Genomic DNA, 20,332 nt, shown 5'->3' with positions numbered 1-20,332 from the left:
TTATTTCTTCATCCTCCAGGCCACGAACAGGGCTGAGACGCCCAGGGCAGCAGTCCACAGGAGGAAGTAGCCCCCTCCCCCCCTGGCTCCCTCCTCCTCCTGTTTCTGCTTCAGTTCAGGGACAGCGCTAGCCATCATGGCCTTGAGCATGACCTCTGCCTCCACAGCCTCCGGGAGATGACAGTTATCAGTGGAGGAGCCGTTGACGACGGTGACAGAAGGAGAAATGGCTGGAGGAGGAGGAGGATCAGGCTGTTTGGTTGAGGGGCTGGTGTCTTGGTCGTTAACAATCATAATCAGACCCTGAGATTCTTCAGACTTACTGACTGCTTTCCCCAGACTGTCCTCAGTTTGGCCGTCCTGATTTGGACCAGACGACAGGTCAAGGTCTGTGGAGCCAGAGAGAGGTGTGATCTGGGATTGGCTGTTGTGGTTCTGAACTGGTGGGGGGGTTTCAGACACACACATATCATTATTACCCAGCATTCTTGGCGTTTGGCCTTCCTGATTCTGGAGGGACGGGTCCTCCTCGGACACGTGGTCTACATTACCCAGCATGCTCGGGGAGTCTGGCTGTCGTTGTTCTGGATGGACGCGTCCTCAGACACATGAACTACATTGACCAGCACCTCCTGGTCCCCCAGGGAGCTCAGACAGGGGGAATGGTACGTGTCCTCCTCAGGCTCGTTGTGGGACAGGGGTTCCTCTAGCTCCTCGGGGACTCCGTTCTCCTGACACGGCAGAGGCCTTGCACCTGGAACACTAGACAAGGGCTCTGGGGCGGGTTCTGGGACCACATCAGGACTGGTCACAGGCGTGGTAGAAGCAGTTACAGCAGCAAGCTCAGGTTCTGGGCCAGACACTGACCCGCTATCCATCTGCAGACGCCATGAGCCCCCTGAATATGGCTGGTTCTCACTGAGGAGGACTTCAGGCTTGCTGAGCTCCCAGTTCTCCTCACCCATGGAGGGGCAGACCTGCCCGGGGGTGGTATCCACCGGGGCCGTGGACGGGCGGCTCTGGTCATCTTCAGTCACCTGGAGGAGAAGTCGCTTTTACTTCATGCTTCTCATCACTGACATTTCAGAAATGTAGATGTGATCAACAGATTTCATTTCATTAGCAAGATAAATTCAGTTTAACTCTATCTAGTCAGCAAACATGTAACATCTCACATGAAATACTATTTACCTGAGTTGCAGTTGGATCAGAGTCCTCTACTGGCTTCTGGTGGAAGGTGGTCACTTTAGCTGTTGGCGGCGTGGTGTCCTGAACCGGACATCTCTCAGGGGCCTGGACCAAGGCGGGGGCAGCAGCGGTGGGGGTGTATTCAGTTTGGGACAGGGCTGGGTTTAGGTCTGACACAGGCAAGGTGAGAGCGGTTTCAGACTGGACTATATGAGATGGGTTATCCTCCAGAGATCCAGTTTCTACAGGACCAGGCTGGGATGAGGCAGCGTTATCAGAGTGAGAGACCGGAGGCTCTGGTTCAGAGACCACTGTGGGCTCCTCCTCCGCTGAGACAGGGGAAGGTGCTGCCTGGGGGGCTGAGACAGGGGAAGGTGCTGCCTGGGGGGCTGAGACAGGGCTCACTACTGCTTCGGGAGCCTGTGAGGCTGGCTCTGGGGAGGTGCCAGCGATGGAAGCCTCAGCAACTGAGCTTGTGGGGGCTACTGGCTGGGCACCGTCCTCCGGACGGGCAGCAATCTCAGGGCCGGGTGACTCTGGAGGTGGGGCTGGCCGAGCTGGGAGAACCAGAGAAGATGTAGAGTCATCAGAGCTCTCTGAGATGGGCAGAGACGGGCTGGTAGGAGGAGCTGGATGGACATGGGCCCTGACTACAGTGGTGGCAGCAGGAGAAGGATCTGGGGAACCAAGAGCAGACTTTAAAAAGGAAATGAGTTGATGCATTTAAGAATAAAGGCACATCCCCAACATCCCCAACATCCCCAACAGATTTACCCTCCATGTTCTGTTTTAGATTGATTGTAAAAGGTGAACCAGGTGGAAAATACATTGTCCTTGGATGAATAAAGTAGTCCAGCCATATACAGCATTCAATCAATCAAATGCATTTCATAAAGCCCTTTTTACATCAGCAGATGTCACTAAGTGCTATACAGAAACCCAGCCTAAAACCCCAAAACAGCAAGCAATGCAGATGTAGAAGCACGGTGGCTAGGAAAAACTCCCTAGAAAGGCAGGAACCTAGGAAGAAACCTAGAGAGGAACCAGGCTCTGAAGGGGGTTGAACAATACCAACAAAAAAAACTACTTTTCCCCTCTTGTCATATACACAATATTGAACTGAGTCACAAACAAAGGTCCTATTGTCCAATGAGGTTCCACTGTAAAGTCTGTTTTTAAACTTTAAATAAAGTTTGATTTGATTTGATGGTGACGTACTGTTCTGGTTGTGCTTGTTCCACTCTGCCCTCAGTTCATCAGCCAGGTCCTGATGCTCCAACGCCTCCAGGGCTGATATCAACTCTTCTGGCCAGTTCATTCTCTTCTGCACATAGTCCAGCAGGAGTTGCATCGCAACTCCGTTACTAATAGAGTCCTTCTTGGCCTGGATTTCCTCCTAAGAATATGATGAATGAGAATATTGTACTTTGTTACAAAATACAGCACTGAAGCAGAGAACATTAAAATATTCATTAAAAATAATTGGGGAATCATCCAAAGTGATACACTACTAAGCCAAGTCTTCCCAGAGCCACCAGTCATGAGCTTTAAGAGATGTCCAACCCTAAATGACAAATGAGTCCACAGTTATCTTCCTGGTGACTCTCAAAAAACTTGGCTAGACCACAAACCCAAGGGCTCTTTTAAACGCAACCAGAGCAACCGTTGCAGAAATATTGCACTGAAAAAGTTTTTTGTTGACACAGCTTCTAAAAATGGAGTATCAAGTCAAGCATTTAATTAACTGCAAAACCACTCATGTCATCTACAGATTGGAATGTCCACAGTGCAAGGTGTTCTACATTGGACGGACAAAGACAGGCCTTCAAGACCGCTTAGCGGAACACAAGTACCCCATACGGGTAGGCAAAGAAGACTACCCCATAGCAAGGCACTACACCATGGCAACCCTGCCAAGACACCACAAGTCATTACACCATGGCAACCCTGCCAAGACACTACAAGTCATTACACCATGGCAACCCTGCCAAGACACCACAAGTCATTACACCATGGCAACCCTGCCAAGACACTACAAGTCATTACACCATGGCAACCCTGCCAAGACACTACAAGTCATTACACCATGGCAACCCTGCCAAGACACCACAAGTCATTACACCATGGCAACCCTGCCAAAGCACTACAAGTCATTACACCATGGCAACCCTGCCAAAGCACTACAAGTCATTACACCATGGCAACCCTGCCAAGACACTACAAGTCATTACACCATGGCAACCCTGCCAAGACACCACAAGTCATTACACCATGGCAACCCTGCCAAGACACTACAAGTCATTACACCATGGCAACCCTGCCAAGACACTACAAGTCATTACACCATGGCAACCCTGCCAAAGCACTACAAGTCATTACACCATGGCAACCCTGCCAAGACACCACAAGTCATTACACCATGGCAACCCTGCCAAGACACTACAAGTCATTACACCATGGCAACCCTGCCAAGACACTACAAGTCATTACACCATGGTGACCCTGCCAAGACACTACAAGTCATTACACCATGGCAACCCTGCCAAGACACTACAAGTCATTACACCATGGCAACCCTGCCAAGACACCACAAGTCATTACACCATGGCAACCCTGCCAAAGCACTACAAGTCATTACACCATGGCAACCCTGCCAAGACACTACAAGTCATTACACCATGGCAACCCTGCCAAAACACTACAAGTCATTACACCATGGCAACCCTGCCAAAGCACTACAAGTCATTACACCATGGCAACCCTGCCAAGACACCACAAGTCATTACACCATGGCAACCCTGCCAAGACACTACAAGTCATTACACCATGGCAACCCTGCCAAAGCACTACAAGTCATTACACCATGGCAACCCTGCCAAAGCACTACAAGTCATTACACCATGGCAACCCTGCCAAAGCACTACAAGTCATTACACCATGGCAACCCTGCCAAGACACTACAAGTCCTTACACCATGGCAACCCTGCCAAGACACTACAAGTCATTACACCATGGCAACCCTGCCAAGACACTACAAGTCATTACACCATGGCAACCCTGCCAAGACACTACAAGTCATTACACCATGGCAACCCTGCCAAGACACTACAAGTCATTACACCATGGCAACCCTGCCAAGACACTACAAGTCCTTACACCATGGCAACCCTGCCAAGACACTACAAGTCCTTACACCATGGCAACCCTGCCAAGACACTACAAGTCATTACACCATGGCAACCCTGCCAAAGCACTACAAGTCATTACACCATGGCAACCCTGCCAAGACACTACAAGTCATTACACCATGGCAACCCTGCCAAAGCACTACAAGTCATTACACCATGGCAACCCTGCCAAGACACCACAAGTCATTACACCATGGCAACCCTGCCAAGACACCACGAAGTCATTACACCATGGCAACCCTGTCAAGACACTACAAGTCATTACACCATGGCAACCCCTGCCAAGACACTACAAGTCATTACACCATGGCAACCCTGCCAAGACACTACAAGTCATTACACCATGGCAACCCTGCCAAGACACCACAAGTCATTACACCATGGCAACCCTGCCAAGACACCACAAGTCATTACACCATGGCAACCCTGCCAAGACACTACAAGTCATTACACCATGGCAACCCTGCCAAGACACTACAAGTCATTACACCATGGCAACCCTGCCAAGACACTACAAGTCATTACACCATGGCAACCTGCCAAGACACCACAAGTCATTACACCATGGCAACCCTGCCAAAGCACTACAAGTCATTACACCATGGCAACCCCTGCCAAGACACTACAAGTCATTACACCATGGCAACCCTGCCAAGACACTACAAGTCATTACACCATGGTGACCCTGCCAAGACACTACAAGTCATTACACCATGGCAACCCTGCCAAGACACTACAAGTCATTACACCATGGCAACCCTGCCAAGACACTACAAGTCATTACACCATGGCAACCCTGCCAAGACACTACAAGTCATTACACCATGGCAACCCTGCCAAGACACTACAAGTCATTACACCATGGCAACCCTGCCAAAACACTACAAGTCATTACACCATGGCAACCCTGCCAAGACACTACAAGTCATTACACCATGGCAACCCTGCCAAGACACTACAAGTCATTACACCATGGCAACCCTGCCAAGACACTACAAGTCATTACACCATGGCAACCCTGCCAAGACACTACAAGTCATTACACCATGGCAACCCTGCCAAGACACTACAAAGTCATTACACCATGGCAACCCTGCCAAGACACTACAAGTCATTACACCATGGCAACCCTGCCAAGACACTACAAGTCATTACACCATGGCAACCCTGCCAAGACACTACAAGTCATTACACCATGGCAACCCTGCCAAGACACCACAAGTCATTACACCATGGCAACCCTGCCAAGACACTACAAGTCATTACACCATGGCAACCCTGCCAAGACACTACAAGTCATTACACCATGGCAACCCTGCCAAGACACTACAAGTCATTACACCATGGCAACCCTGCCAAGACACTACAAGTCATTACACCATGGCAACCCTGCCAAGACACTACAAGTCATTACACCATGGCAACCCTGCCAAGACACTACAAGTCATTACACCATGGCAACCCTGCCAAGACACTACAAGTCATTACACCATGGCAACCCTGCCAAAGCACTACAAGTCATTACACCATGGCAACCCTGCCAAGACACCACAAGTCATTACACCATGGCAACCCTGCCAAGACACTACAAGTCATTACACCATGGCAACCCTGCCAAGACACTACAAGTCATTACACCATGGCAACCCTGCCAAGACACTACAAGTCATTACACCATGGCAACCCTGCCAAGACACTACAAGTCATTACACCATGGCAACCCTGCCAAGACACTACAAGTCATTACACCATGGCAACCCCTGCCAAAGCACTACAAGTCATTACACCATGGCAACCCTGCCAAGACACTACAAGTCATTACACCATGGCAACCCTGCCAAAGCACTACAAGTCATTACACCATGGCAACCCTGCCAAGACACCACAAGTCATTACACCATGGCAACCCTGCCAAGACACTACAAGTCATTACACCATGGCAACACTGCCAAGACACTACAAGTCATTACACCATGGCAACCCTGCCAAAGCACTACAAGTCATTACACCATGGCGACCCTGCCAAGACACCACAAGTCATTACACCATGGCAACCCTGCCAAGACACTACAAGTCATTACACCATGGCAACCCTGCCAAGACACTACAAGTCATTACACCATGGCAACCCTGCCAAGACACTACAAGTCCTTACACCATGGCAACCCTGCCAAGACACTACAAGTCATTACACCATGGCAACCCTGCCAAAGCACTACAAGTCATTACACCATGGCAACCCTGCCAAGACACTACAAGTCATTACACCATGGTGACCCTGCCAAGACACTACAAATCATTACACCATGGCAACCCTGCCAAGACACTACAAGTCATTACACCATGGCAACCCTGCCAAAGCACTACAAGTCATTACACCATGGCAACCCTGCCAAGACACTACAAGTCATTACACCATGGCAACCCTGCCAAGACACTACAAGTCATTACACCATGGCAACCCTGCCAAGACACTACAAGTCCTTACACCATGGCAACCCCTGCCAAGACACTACAAGTCATTACACCATGGCAACCCTGCCAAAGCACTACAAGTCATTACACCATGGCAACCCTGCCAAGACACTACAAGTCATTACACCATGGTGACCCTGCCAAGACACTACAAATCATTACACCATGGCAACCCTGCCAAGACACTACAAGTCATTACACCATGGCAACCCCTGCCAAAGCACTACAAGTCATTACACCATGGCAACCCTGCCAAGACACCACAAGTCATTACACCATGGCAACCCTGCCAAGACACTACAAGTCATTACACCATGGCAACCCCTGCCAAAGCACTACAAGTCATTACACCATGGCAACCCTGCCAAGACACTACAAGTCATTACACCATGGCAACCCTGCCAAGACACTACAAGTCATTACACCATGGCAACCCTGCCAAAGCACTACAAGTCATTACACCATGGCGAACCCTGCCAAGACACTACAAGTCATTACACCATGGCAACCCTGCCAAGACACTACAAGTCATTACACCATGGCAACCCTGCCAAAGCACTACAAGTCATTACACCATGGCAACCCTGCCAAGACACTACAAGTCATTACACCATGGCAACCCTGCCAAGACACTACAAGTCATTACACCATGGCAACCCTGCCAAGACACTACAAGTCCTTACACCATGGCAACCCTGCCAAGACACTACAAGTCATTACACCATGGCAACCCTGCCAAAGCACTACAAGTCATTACACCATGGCAACCCTGCCAAGACACTACAAGTCATTACACCATGGTGACCCTGCCAAGACACTACAAATCATTACACCATGGCAACCCTGCCAAGACACTACAAGTCATTACACCATGGCAACCCTGCCAAAGCACTACAAGTCATTACACCATGGCAACCCTGCCAAGACACCACAAGTCATTACACCATGGCAACCCTGCCAAGACACTACAAGTCATTACACCATGGCAACCCTGCCAAAGCACTACAAGTCATTACACCATGGCAACCCTGCCAAGACACTACAAGTCATTACACCATGGCAACCCTGCCAAGACACTACAAGTCATTACACCATGGCAACCCTGCCAAAGCACTACAAGTCATTACACCATGGCGACCCTGCCAAGACACTACAAGTCATTACACCATGGCAACCCCTGCCAAGACACTACAAGTCATTACACCATGGCAACCCTGCCAAAGCACTACAAGTCATTACACCATGGCGACCCTGCCAAGACACTACAAGTCATTACACCATGGCAACCCTGCCAAGACACTACAAGTCATTACACCATGGCAACCCTGCCAAAGCACTACAAGTCATTACACCATGGCGACCCTGCCAAGACACTACAAGTCATTACACCATGGCAACCCTGCCAAGACACTACAAGTCATTACACCATGGCAACCCTGCCAAAGCACTACAAGTCATTACACCATGGCAACCCTGCCAAGACACTACAAGTCATTACACCATGGTGACCCTGCCTCCCTACAAGCTATGGGTATTGATAATGTTCCGGCCTCAGTTAGAAAAGGGGACCGTCTTCAACGGCTAAACCAAAGGGAACGTTTTGGGATTTACAAACTACAGGCCACTAAGTGTCCTGGTTTAAATGAAGATATGGATTTCTCACCTTTCCTGTAGGGTGGTGAGAGGTGCCTTTGCTGGTATCTAGTGGATGTTTTCCTCTTTTTGCTCTGTTGCCCTCAGCTATGTTTGGATTGTTTTGGTCCATATTTGCTGTGATCTAGTGTCCTATAGAATGGATGGCTCTCCTGTTCATAACACCTGGTCCATGTTTGCTGTGATCTAGTGTCCTATAGAATGGATGGCTCTCCTGTTCTTAACACTTTGCCATGTTCAAGAGTAGAACTACCTTTCCGGGTACTTTCCCTTTTTAATGGATATAGTATTGCTTACTAGGTGTTGTCCAATGAATTCTGTACCCACTCCCTCTTCTAAAGAGGTAATTGTATTATCAAGTGTTTTTAAAACGTTGTTTCCATTGAACATGCAAATAAAGGCATTTTAATGAATTATATGAAGAAGCCTTGATCCTCCTTTCTTTATGAATGAGAATATTTGTTTAAAACACATTTGCAACTGTTGGACTAATGATTACACCCTAGATCAGCTAGATGCAGGCCAGAGTGTGCAAGGCATTATTGATTACTCAAATTTCTCTCGACCTGTGCGCACCTACGTTGTAAACTTTCATTCATAGGCTAGGTTGTAGCAACCTCATGATGGGTACAGGGAACATTAGAGTATCACGTATTATCCTAAACCTATCAATGTTACATTGAACTGGGTGAATGGAATATGAATGACAGTCATCCAATATGCTGTAATAGAAATAAGGCCATGCTCATGAAAACTAAAAGGTGTCCTACCTCATCTTAAACTGTATCGACCGCCACTGGCCCATACCATAACCCCACCACCACCATGGGGCACTCTGTTCACAACGTTGACGCCAGACCATGGGGCACTCTGTTCACAACGTTGACGCCAGACCATGGGGCACTCTGTTCACAACGTTGACGCCAGCAAATCGCTCGCCCACACAACGCCATACACATGGTCTGCAGTTGTGAGGGTGGTTGGACGTACTGCCAAATTCTCTAAAGCTTACGGTAGAGAAATGAACATTCAATTCTCTGCCAACAGCTCTGGTGGACATTCCTGCAGTCAGCATGCCAATTGCACGCTCCCTCAAAACTTGAGACATCTGTGGCATTGTGTTGTGTGACAAAACTGCACATTTTACAGTGGCCTTTTATTGTCCCCAGCACAAGGTGCACCTGTGTAATGATTATCTTGGCAAAGGAGAAATGCTCACTAACAGGGATGTAAACACATTTGTGCAGAACATTTGAGAGAAATAACCTTTTTGTGCGTATGGAACATTTCTGGGATCTTTTATGTCAGCTCATGAGACCTGGGACCAAAACTTTACATGTTGCGTTTATATCTTTGTTCAGTGTATGAGCAAACTGTTTCGACTGGGAAGCATACGGTAAGTTTCAGGCCCCTCTAATTCAACTCTGGACCTCGAAGCCAGTTACACTGCGTATTTTCATTGTTCCTCCTCTAATCAGGGACTGATTTAGACCTGGGACACCAGGTGGGAGCAATTACTCATCAGGTAGAACAGAAAACCAGCAGGCTCCGGACCTCGTAGGGTCAGAGTTGAAGACCCCTGCTTTAGGCGATCCCCCCACCAAAACACTCACGTACAACCAGACATTGATTGATTGGAGACAGCTTGTGTCAATTAAAGAACATTTCCTATAATTTTCGACCTGCAGCAAACCTAGTGGATAATGCTGGATATAGCGGTCAAGGAAAATCCCCACAAAAAACAACTGGCCCTAATCATGACATCCAAAACAACTGGCCCTAATCATGACATCCAAAACAACTGGCCCTAATCATGACATCCAAAACATCTGGCCCTAATCAAAACATCCAAAACATCTGGCCCTAATCATGACATCCAAAACATCTGGCCCTAATCATGACATCCAAAACAACTGGCCCTAATCATGACATCCAAAACATCTGGCCCTAATCATGACATCCAAAACATCTGGCCCTAATCATGACATCCAAAACAACTGGCCCTAATCATGACATCCAAAACATCTGGCCCTAATCATGACATCCAAAACAACTGGCCCTAATCATGACATCCAAAACATCTGGCCCTAATCATGACATCCAAAACATCTGGCCCTAATCATGACATCCAAAACAACTGGCCTTAATCATGACAAGGGATAAGGATAAGGTTACGGTTTAGGGTAGGGTCGTCCCAAGGATCCCACTTAGCATCCACATTGAAGAAACATAATCCCACAGAATAAGCCAATGACCAACATCCAAACAGCTACCCACCCTGTCAGATGGTGTAAGGCAGGGGAGGTTGGGCATGAGGTCTGTGGCTTTCACTCTCTTCACGTACACCGACATTCTGTTACGCAGGTGCAAAGACAGTTTATCACGTGCAAACGACATCTCTATGCTGTTGAGAGAGTTGGAGAGAGCAGAGAGTTGCAGAGAATTGGAGAGAGCAGAGAGTTGGAGAGAGCAGGAGAGAGCAGAGAGTTGGAGAGAGCAGAGAGTTGGAGAGAGCAGAGAGCAGAGAGTAGGAGAGAGCAGAGAGTTGGAGAGAGCAGAGAGCAGAGAGTTGGAGAGAGCAGAGAGTTGGAGAGAGCAGGGAGTTGGAGAGAGCAGAGAGTTGGAGAGAGCAGGAGAGAGCAGAGAGTTGGAGAGAGCAGAGAGTTGGAGAGAGCAGGAGAGAGCAGAGAGTTGGAGAGAGCAGAGAGTATGAGAGAGCAGAGAGTAGGAGAGAGCAGAGAGTTGGAGAGAGCAGAGAGCAGAGAGTAGGAGAGAGCAGAGAGCAGAGAGTTGGAGAGAGCAGAGAGTTGGAGAGAGCAGGGAGTTGGAGAGAGCAGAGAGTTGGAGAGAGCAGAGAGTTGCAGAGAATTGGAGAGAGCAGAGAGTTGGAGAGAGCAGAGAGTTGGAGAGAGCAGGAGAGAGCAGAGAGTTGGAGAGAGCAGAGAGTTGGAGAGAGCAGAGAGTAGGAGAGAGCAGAGAGTTGGAGAGAGCAGAGAGCAGAGAGTTGGAGAGAGCAGAGAGTTGGAGAGAGCAGAGAGTTGGAGAGAGCAGAGAGTTGGAGAGAGCAGAGAGTAGGAGATAGCAGATGGTAGGAGAGAGCAGAGAGTTGGAGAGAGCAGAGAGTTGGAGAGAGCAGAGAGTTGGAGAGAGCAGAGAGTAGGAGAGAGCAGAGAGTAGGAGAGAGCAGAGAGCAGGAGAGAGCAGAGAGCAGGAGAGAGCAGAGAGCAGGAGAGTGCAGAGAGCAGGAGAGAGCAGAGAGCAAGAGAGATCAGAGAGTTGGAGAGAGCAGAGAGTAGGAGAGAGCAGAGAGTAGGAGAGAGCAGAGAGTTGGAGAGAGCAGAGAGTTGGAGAGAGCAGAGAGCAGGAGAGAGCAGAGAGCAGGAGAGAGCAGAGAGCAGGAGAGAGCAGAGAGCAGGAGAGAGCAGAGAGTAGGAGAGAGCAGAGAGTTGGAGAGAGCAGAGAGTAGGAGAGAGCAGAGAGTAGGAGAGAGCAGAGAGTTGGAGAGAGCAGAGAGTTGGAGAGAGCAGAGAGTAGGAGAGAGCATAGAGTAGGAGAAAGCAGAGAGTTGGAGAGAGCAGAGAGTTGGAGAGAGCAGAGAGTAGGAGAGAGCAGAGAGTAGGAGAGAGCAGAGAGTTGGAGAGAGCAGAGAGTAGGAGAGAGCAGAGAGTTGGAGAGAGCAGAGAGCAGAGAGTTGGAGAGAGCAGAGAGTTGGAGAGAGTAGGAGAGAGCAGAGAGTTGGAGAGAGCAGAGAGCAGAGAGTTGGAGAGAGCAGAGAGTTGGAGAGAGCAGAGAGTAGGAGAGAGCAGAGAGTAGGAGAAAGCAGAGAGTTGGAGAGAGCAGAGAGTTGGAGAGAGCAGAGAGTAGGAGAGAGCAGAGAGTTGGAGAGAGCAGAGAGCAGAGAGTTGGAGAGAGCAGAGAGTTGGAGAGAGCAGAGAGTTGGAGAGAGTAGGAGAGAGCAGAGAGTTGGAGAGAGCAGAGAGCAGAGAGTTGGAGAGAGCAGAGAGTTGGAGAGAGCAGAGAGTTGGAGAGAGCAGAGAGCAGAGAGTTGGAGAGAGCAGAGAGTTGGAGAGAGCAGGGAGTTGGAGAGAGCAGAGAGTTGGAGAGAGCAGAGAGTTGGAGAGAGCAGAGAGTTGGAGAGAGCAGAGAGCAGGAGAGAGCAGAGAGTAGGAGATAGCAGATGGTAGGAGAGAGCAGAGAGCAGGAGAGAGCAGAGAGTTGGAGAGAGCAGAGAGTTGGAGAGAGCAGATAGTTGGAGAGAGCAGAGAGTTGGAGAGAGCAGAGAGTTGGAGAGAGCAGAGAGCAGGAGAGAGCAGAGAGCAGGAGAGAGCAGAGAGCAGGAGAGAGCAGAGAGCAAGAGAGAGCAGAGAGTTGGAGAGAGCAGAGAGTAGGAGAGAGCAGAGAGTAGGAGAGCAGAGAGTTGGAGAGAGCAGAGAGTTGGAGAGAGCAGAGAGCAGGAGAGAGCAGAGAGCAGGAGAGAGCAGAGAGCAGGAGAGAGCAGAGAGCAGGAGAGAGCAGAGAGTTGGAGAGAGCAGAGAGTAGGAGAGAGCAGAGAGTAGGAGAAAGCAGAGAGTTGGAGAGAGCAGAGAGTTGGAGAGAGCAGAGAGTAGGAGAGAGCAGAGAGTTGCAGAGAGCAGAGAGTTGGAGAGAGCAGAGAGTTGGAGAGAGTAGGAGAGAGCAGAGAGTTGGAGAGAGCAGAGAGCAGAGAGTTGGAGAGAGCAGAGAGTTGGAGAGAGCAGAGAGTTGGAGAGAGCAGAGAGTTGGAGAGAGCAGAGAGTTGGAGAGAGCAGAGAGTTGGAGAGAGCAGAGAGCAGGAGAGAGCAGAGAGTTGGAGAGAGCAGAGAGTTGGAGAGAGCAGAGAGCAGGAGAGAGCAGAGAGCAGGAGAGAGCAGAGAGCAGGAGAGAGCAGAGAGTTGGAGAGAGCAGAAGAGAGCAGAGAAGAAATGTACATTTTTATTTAAATTAGATTTGACCATTTAAAAACACAATTCAACCACAAATGTGGATACAATGAATTTAAAAGCGTTGAGGATAACACTTAAGCAACTTATTCCCCATTGTGGTCCTCTCGGTCTAAAGGTACTGACCCAGCACTATGACCCAGCACTATGACCCAGCACTATGAAGGATGTGGGTTGCATTGTTAAGCTGAATCCTTACCTGGTCTCTCAGATGATAAATTCTACTTCAGTATGTACCTCAGACTGATCCAGTTGGTAAAACAACATGAAATGAAAGAGGGAAAAATATAGTAAAATCAGATTATGTAAGAATCATGTTTCATTGTCAGTAGGGGTGAAATAACTGCTGAAAATGAAACAGAACACAGGATAACCACTACTGCTGTATGGGGAATCTCCCACTTCTATTGTTCAGGAAAATGAAAGGGAAAGTAAGTGAATAATGATGCAATGGCCCAAATTTGGTTTCAGTGTCTGAGGGTTTAAGGGGATTTCCTGCTTTTTGAACAGGGGCTAAATGCTGCACTCACAGGCCTTGCAGTATTATTCAGTCTCAGGCTGGCCTGCCCTAATCTGGGCATTCAGAGAACCGCAGACGCACTAGTCTAACTGTGACCCGTTACACCTAGGCGACAGGTGGCTTAGTGGTTAAGAGCGTTGTGCCAGTAACCGAAAGGTTGCTGGTTCTAATCCCCAAGCCGACTAGATGGAAAATATGTCGATGTGCCCTTGAGCAAGGCACTTAACCATAATTGCGCCTGTAAGTCGCTCTGGATAAGAGCGTCTGCTAAATGACGTAAAATGTACTAATGTATACAACATTGAAAAAAGGTTGAGGATCTGTCCCAAGTGGCAGTCTATTCCCTATATAGTGCACTACTTTCGACCAGAGAATGGTACCCTATTCCCTATATAGTGCACTACTTTAGACCAGAGAATGGCACCCTATTCCCTATATGTGCACTACTTTAGACCAGAGAATGGCACCCTATTCCTATATAGTGCACTACTTTAGACCAGAGAATGGCACCCTATTCCCTATATAGTGCACTACTTTAGACCAGAGAATGGCACCCTATTCCCTATATAGTGCACTACTTTAGACCAGAGAATGGCACCCTATTCCCTATATAGTGCACTACTTTAGACCAGAGAATGGCACCCTATTCCCTATATAGTGCACTACTTTAGACCAGGGGCCCTCTTCATAAAGCGTCTCAGAGTGCTGATCTAGGTGCTCATTATGATCTAAAAGGAGTTCTGAGCAGCAGAAGTGATAGGAGTCCTGAGCAGCACATTGAGGAGACAAGGGCAATTATGCAGACCTCTGCCAGGTGAATGTCCTCTATTCTAAAACACGTGGTCATCACAACCCTGGATCACCTAGTTACCTGCTCAGGTGTGTAAGGGACATTACTGTTTAGAAGAGCCAAAATACATTATTGATAAGGCCTACAATTTTGTCTGAGTAAATAGTCATTATATGCCAAGTAAGCCTACAAACAGTAGGCTACAATCTTATTGAAGGGTAACAGTCAGAGAGAGAGAGGTAATTAATTAATTGCAGCCTGAATAGTGTAAATGATGTTATATTTTCGATATATCCCAGATTAAATAACATAGATTTGAAGGATAATAATTAGTCCATGTTCACAGTGAGTTCATTGAAAAGATCAAAGGTGGGCCGACAGTTGGTGTATTGGCTATTGTTAGCATTTTGTTAACTGTGGAGCTGAAGAAAAAAACAAAAAAAGGAAGGAACTACATTTTATAAGTGACGTAAAGACCGACGTGTCTGAAGATGCGCACTTCAGAAGAGAATATATCTAAAAAAGGAACCTTCTGGGCTAAGTAAAGACTAAATTCAGATCGGCTAAATTTCCCGGGTACAATGTATCATTTAGAGGTAACACTGTTTTTAGCAGTACGCATCCTAGTGAGTGACTGCTATGGCGTTCTTTTCCTCATTCCGTTTTCTGACCAAATCCAGGACATACTGTGTCGACAATTGCGCTCCATTCAACGATGGAGAAATGTAGTAACAACGCTGGATATAGTGACCGTCAGAAATACACAATTGTCTTACCTTTCGGTGGCAGTAGTTCCGCATCTGTGGAATACTTCTTCTTCAGTGGGGTTTATCGGCGGTTTGCATCCAACGTTATGGTGCATTACCGCCACCTACTGTACTGGAGTGTGGGCCAGAGACAGGGAGAAACTAAATCCTACCTGCCAGCCACGTTGCTCTTTAAAAAATATAACAAAAATATTTGAGACTATATCTAATGACGTTCTATCAATATAGTCTTTAAACTAATTTCCTGTATCCCCTTCTCCCTCATACTAGATCTCATCCTCTCTCCTTCCCTCTGATACTGCCCACACTGTACTGCCCACATGCTCCAGGGTCTCTGTTTCCTGACAATAATCACACTTTCCTGTTGGATGCTTTCCTATCACATTTAAGGTCTTATTCAACTGGCTGTGTCCCACCCTTAATCTAGTAAAATTAGCCTTCTCTCTTCTGTCCCTTCCTGCTGTCCTCCCCGACTTTCCTCTGTACCTGAAATAAATCCCTTCCCTTATTATCTCTATTCCACTGCTCCTGCCATCTCTGCACCATCACTGTCCATATCAGGCTTTTTGCCTCTGCCTTGCTCATTGAAACTACAACATCAACATCCCCACTACTAAGTGCTTGTTTAGCCTGTTCATCTACTGCCTCGTTCCCCTCCACCCCCACATGGGCTGGGACCCAAGTAAATCTGATCTGAATACCCATCTGTCTAATCCTGCCATGGGTTTGTAGTACCTCATAAAGCAGGTCTTGTCTACTACGTTGGCTAAAGGACTGCAGACTCATCAACTCTGCACATGAATCAGAGCAAATAACTACTCTGTCTGGCTTGACTTCCTCCACGCACTTCAAGGCCAACAGTATGGCCATCAACTCCGCCGTATATACAGCCAGACGATCTGTACATCAGAGGAATATCGCACTCCTGTGCGCTGAAGTATCTACCTTCTTCTTCTTCTTCTTCTTCGTCTTTAAGGTTTTATTGGCGGACTACATCCAAAAAAGGTGTATTGTCGCCACCTACTGGGTGGGGTAAAAACTGAGATACTTTAACAAAAGAAGTAAAATAATAATACACATATTATAATAAAAAAAAAGTTTTAAAAAAGTCAATGCACTTGGTCCCTACACAGATTCTGAGGCCTGATCTCTACACAGGTTCTGAGGCCTGATCCCTACACAGATTCTGGGGCCTGATCCCTACACAGATTCTGGGGCCTGATCCCTACACAGGCTCTGGGGCCTGAGAGGGGGAAGCATCTTCAGACAGTATTCCCTGCAATGTTTCAGCCGTGAAATCCTGGAGATCCAAGAACCTTTTAGCCGTTTTTCACAATGATTTCCAGTTTCTTCTATGTTTTGGTAGTTTGTCCTGTACAATCAATCACCTGCACAATAAACGGAACAAAATCAACCTTCTTTACGATGAGTATTTCAGGATCTCTCAACTGACTGACATCCACAGACTGTTGGGCGTCCACTGCCATGGCTTCATCATCTCTACTCGCTGCTTCGACAACTTTCACCACCTCTCCATAGGAAACCTTCTCGAACAGCCCTGATCCTTCATCCTAACAGGGCACTCAGAGAACTCAGAGAACGTGATTGAAGTAGCTACCTACAACAGGTTACACCCCTCCCTCTGGTTGGTTGATCCTTCATCCTAACAGGGCACTCAGGGAACGTGATTGAAGTAGCTACCTACAACAGGTTACACCCCTCCCTCTGGTTGGTTTAGATCCGCTATCTCTCACTCATCATTGGAGGACAGCGGCAAGCGTGACATTGACAGCAAATAGAAAAGCTTCCCTGCTAGAAGGCTATACAGTGGGGAGAACAAGTATTTGATACACTGCCGATTTTGCATGTTTTATCATAGGTACACTTCAACTGTGAGAGACGGAATCTAAAACAAAAATCCAGGAAATCACATTGTATGATTTTTAAGTAATTAATTTGCATTTTATTGCATGACATAAGTCAGAAAAGCAGAACTTAATATTTGGTACAGAAACCTTTGTTTGCAATTACAGAGATCATACGTTTCCTGTAGGTCTTGACCAGGTTTGCACACACTGCAGCAGGGATTTTGGCCCACTCCTCCATACAGACCTTCTCCAGATCCTTCAGGTTTCGGGGCTGTCGCTAGGCAATACGGACTTTCAGCTCCCTCCAAAGATTTTCTATTGGGTTCAGGTCTGGAGACTGGCTAGGCCACTCCAGGACCTTGAGATGCTTCTTACGGAGCCACTCCTTAGTTGCCCTGGCAGTGTGTTTCGGGTCGTTGTCATGCTGGAAGACCAAACAAAATCGGCAGTGTGTCAAATACTTGTTCTCCCCACTGTAGGTTGAACTGCCCTACAAATCAATCTATTGCCAGTCTACAATCACAGACTGCACCCTATTCCCTACGTAGTGCCCTACATTTAACCATGACCCATATAGGGCTCTGGCCAAAAGTAGTGTACTAAATCAAATCACATTTTATTTTGTCACATGTGCCGAATACAACAGGTGTAACCAACAATGCAGAGTTCTTAAAAAATAAGGAAGAAAAATGTGCTAAATACAGTTTTTTACAATCACTTTGGCACTAATTTCAGAACCTTGACGTCATTTTTCAAAACTCTAGACTCAAAACTCACAACCAATGATCAAAATGCACATTTTTCAAAACTCTAACACTTTTTTCAATTGCTTGGATACAATACACATAAAACTAAGATCATTTGTTCATTTAACAAAAATCACCTGTTCAATATGACACAACTTAACATCAAAGTACTACTATTTCAAAAGGCAATTCACACATTACATTTCAGATGAGTGTCTATTCATTTCATTACAATTATCCAACTATCAATTGATACAACTGCTCAAAATGATAAGTAACTGTTGCATTACTCTTAATGCATAGTTATATGGAAACAGACAAACAATATTCCATGTTTAGATCATGAAGGTTTCAAGATAACGAGATTCATGTCACCAATTAGCGTGGAGCATGAACCAATTAGACTACATTATCTATGGATGTAATATTTCATCATAATTCTTTATCAGACACTGTTTCTATGGTCCCATGTACCACCTTTTCAGACTATTTACAGTATTGACAGTACTGCACTGTATGGATGAAGGCCCTTGTAATTGCTTGTTCAATTCTGCCAACTCATTACTGATGATTGAGTTCACATTGTGGAACGAGTATATCAAGAATTGATTGGGATCCACTGGCAACAACATAGCGATATGTACTGTAACATGGAGCCGGCAGGTGATCCAGGTCACAATAGAGGTCAAGCAGTGGTGTGAGGAAGACGAGGAAGACGTGTTGGTCAAAGGAATGGCAGGGGACAAGCACCCCTTCTGAGAGGTGGTCGTGGGCCTCGTTTGAGAGGTGTGGGGGAACGTGGTAGAGGACAAGGCCACGGACCAAGACAGCGGCAGCAACAGCAAAGAGTGTCCAATGAAATCTGAGCAATAGTTGTAGACCATGTCATAAATCATGGCATGACAATGACTGAGGCGGCTACAATGATACAACCAAACCTCAGAAGGTCAACCGTGGCTTCAATAATCAGAACTTTCCGCAATGAGAACCGGTAAGTCGTCAGCATGCACTAAACATTGTGCTACTCTCAATTGTCAAATGACTGCATACCAATGTGTATCACAGAGTAGGTGATGTGACCAAGTGTCTTCTTACTGTAATGTTCCCTGTAGAATTGAGACTAGGCCAAATAGGAGAGGCAGAGGCAAAATTCTGACTGACCAACAAGAGCAGGCTGTGGTCGATTTGGTTCGGGCCAGAAATGATATTCGCCTTACAGAAATTCGCCAGCATATCTTGGACAATGAAGACATGTTTAACAATGTGGAATCCGTAAGTTTGCCGACTATTGCACACATGCTGAAAAGGCACCAGGTGTCTTTAAAACAACTATACTGTGTGCCTTTTGAAAGAAATGCAGACAGAGTGAAGCAAATGAGGACTGAGAATGTTCAGGTATGTTCAGTTTCAAGATGGCTGTTGTAATACAATTCCCTAATAATTCTACATTGTACAGTAATCAGTAAATATTTTTCCAAAATGTATTTTTAGAGGGTGATAGAGCTGGATGCTGATGACAACCAGCACAAAATCATATATTTGGATGAGGCAGGCTTTAACCTGGCCAAGACAAGGAGGAGAGGTCGGAATTTCAACCATCCAAGTACCTGGACAACGTGGGGCCAACATTACCATGTGTGCGGTTATATCAGAAGATGGTGTGGTGGGACGCAGACCTCATATTGGGTCATATAATGCAGCTCTCCTTGTAACCTTCCTTGATGAGCTCGATCAGGTCTGTAGAGCTGATGGCGTGACCTATGTCATTGTGTGGGATAATGTCAGGTTCCACCATGCTCATATGGTGCAAGCATGGTTTCAGGCCCATGCACAATTTACCACCCTGGATTTACCCCCCCATACTCTCCTTTCCTTAACCCGATTGAGGAATTTTTCTCCACATGGAGATGGAAGGTTTATGATAGGCACCCTCATGAACAAGTCACTCTTCTCCAGGCCATGGATGACGCATGCAATGACATCACGGCAGACCAGTGTCAGGCCTGGATTCGCTTCATGCCCAAAGGTTTTTTCCAAGATGTTTGGCTAATGAAAACATCCATTGTGATGTAGATGAGAACCTGTGGCGAAATCCACAAGACAGAGGATGAAAATGTAGAAGTACAGTAATCACTCCTATGTTTTGCTTTTTACAATAGAAGCAAGCAAGTTTAGGAAC

General features: G+C 47.0%; 1 pseudogene; it reads right to left on the bottom strand.

Annotated features, from left to right (window-relative positions):
* LOC121544511 lies at positions 1-15,565 on the bottom strand (annotated as a pseudogene).
* Between the last annotated feature and the right edge of the window lie 4,767 nt (positions 15,566-20,332).

The sequence above is a fragment of the Coregonus clupeaformis genome, unplaced genomic scaffold (assembly GCF_020615455.1).
Source record: "Coregonus clupeaformis isolate EN_2021a unplaced genomic scaffold, ASM2061545v1 scaf0811, whole genome shotgun sequence".
NCBI lineage: Eukaryota > Metazoa > Chordata > Actinopteri > Salmoniformes > Salmonidae > Coregonus > Coregonus clupeaformis.
The sequence above is the reverse complement of the archived record's forward strand: the minus strand, read 5'-3'. Positions and strand labels throughout refer to the sequence as shown.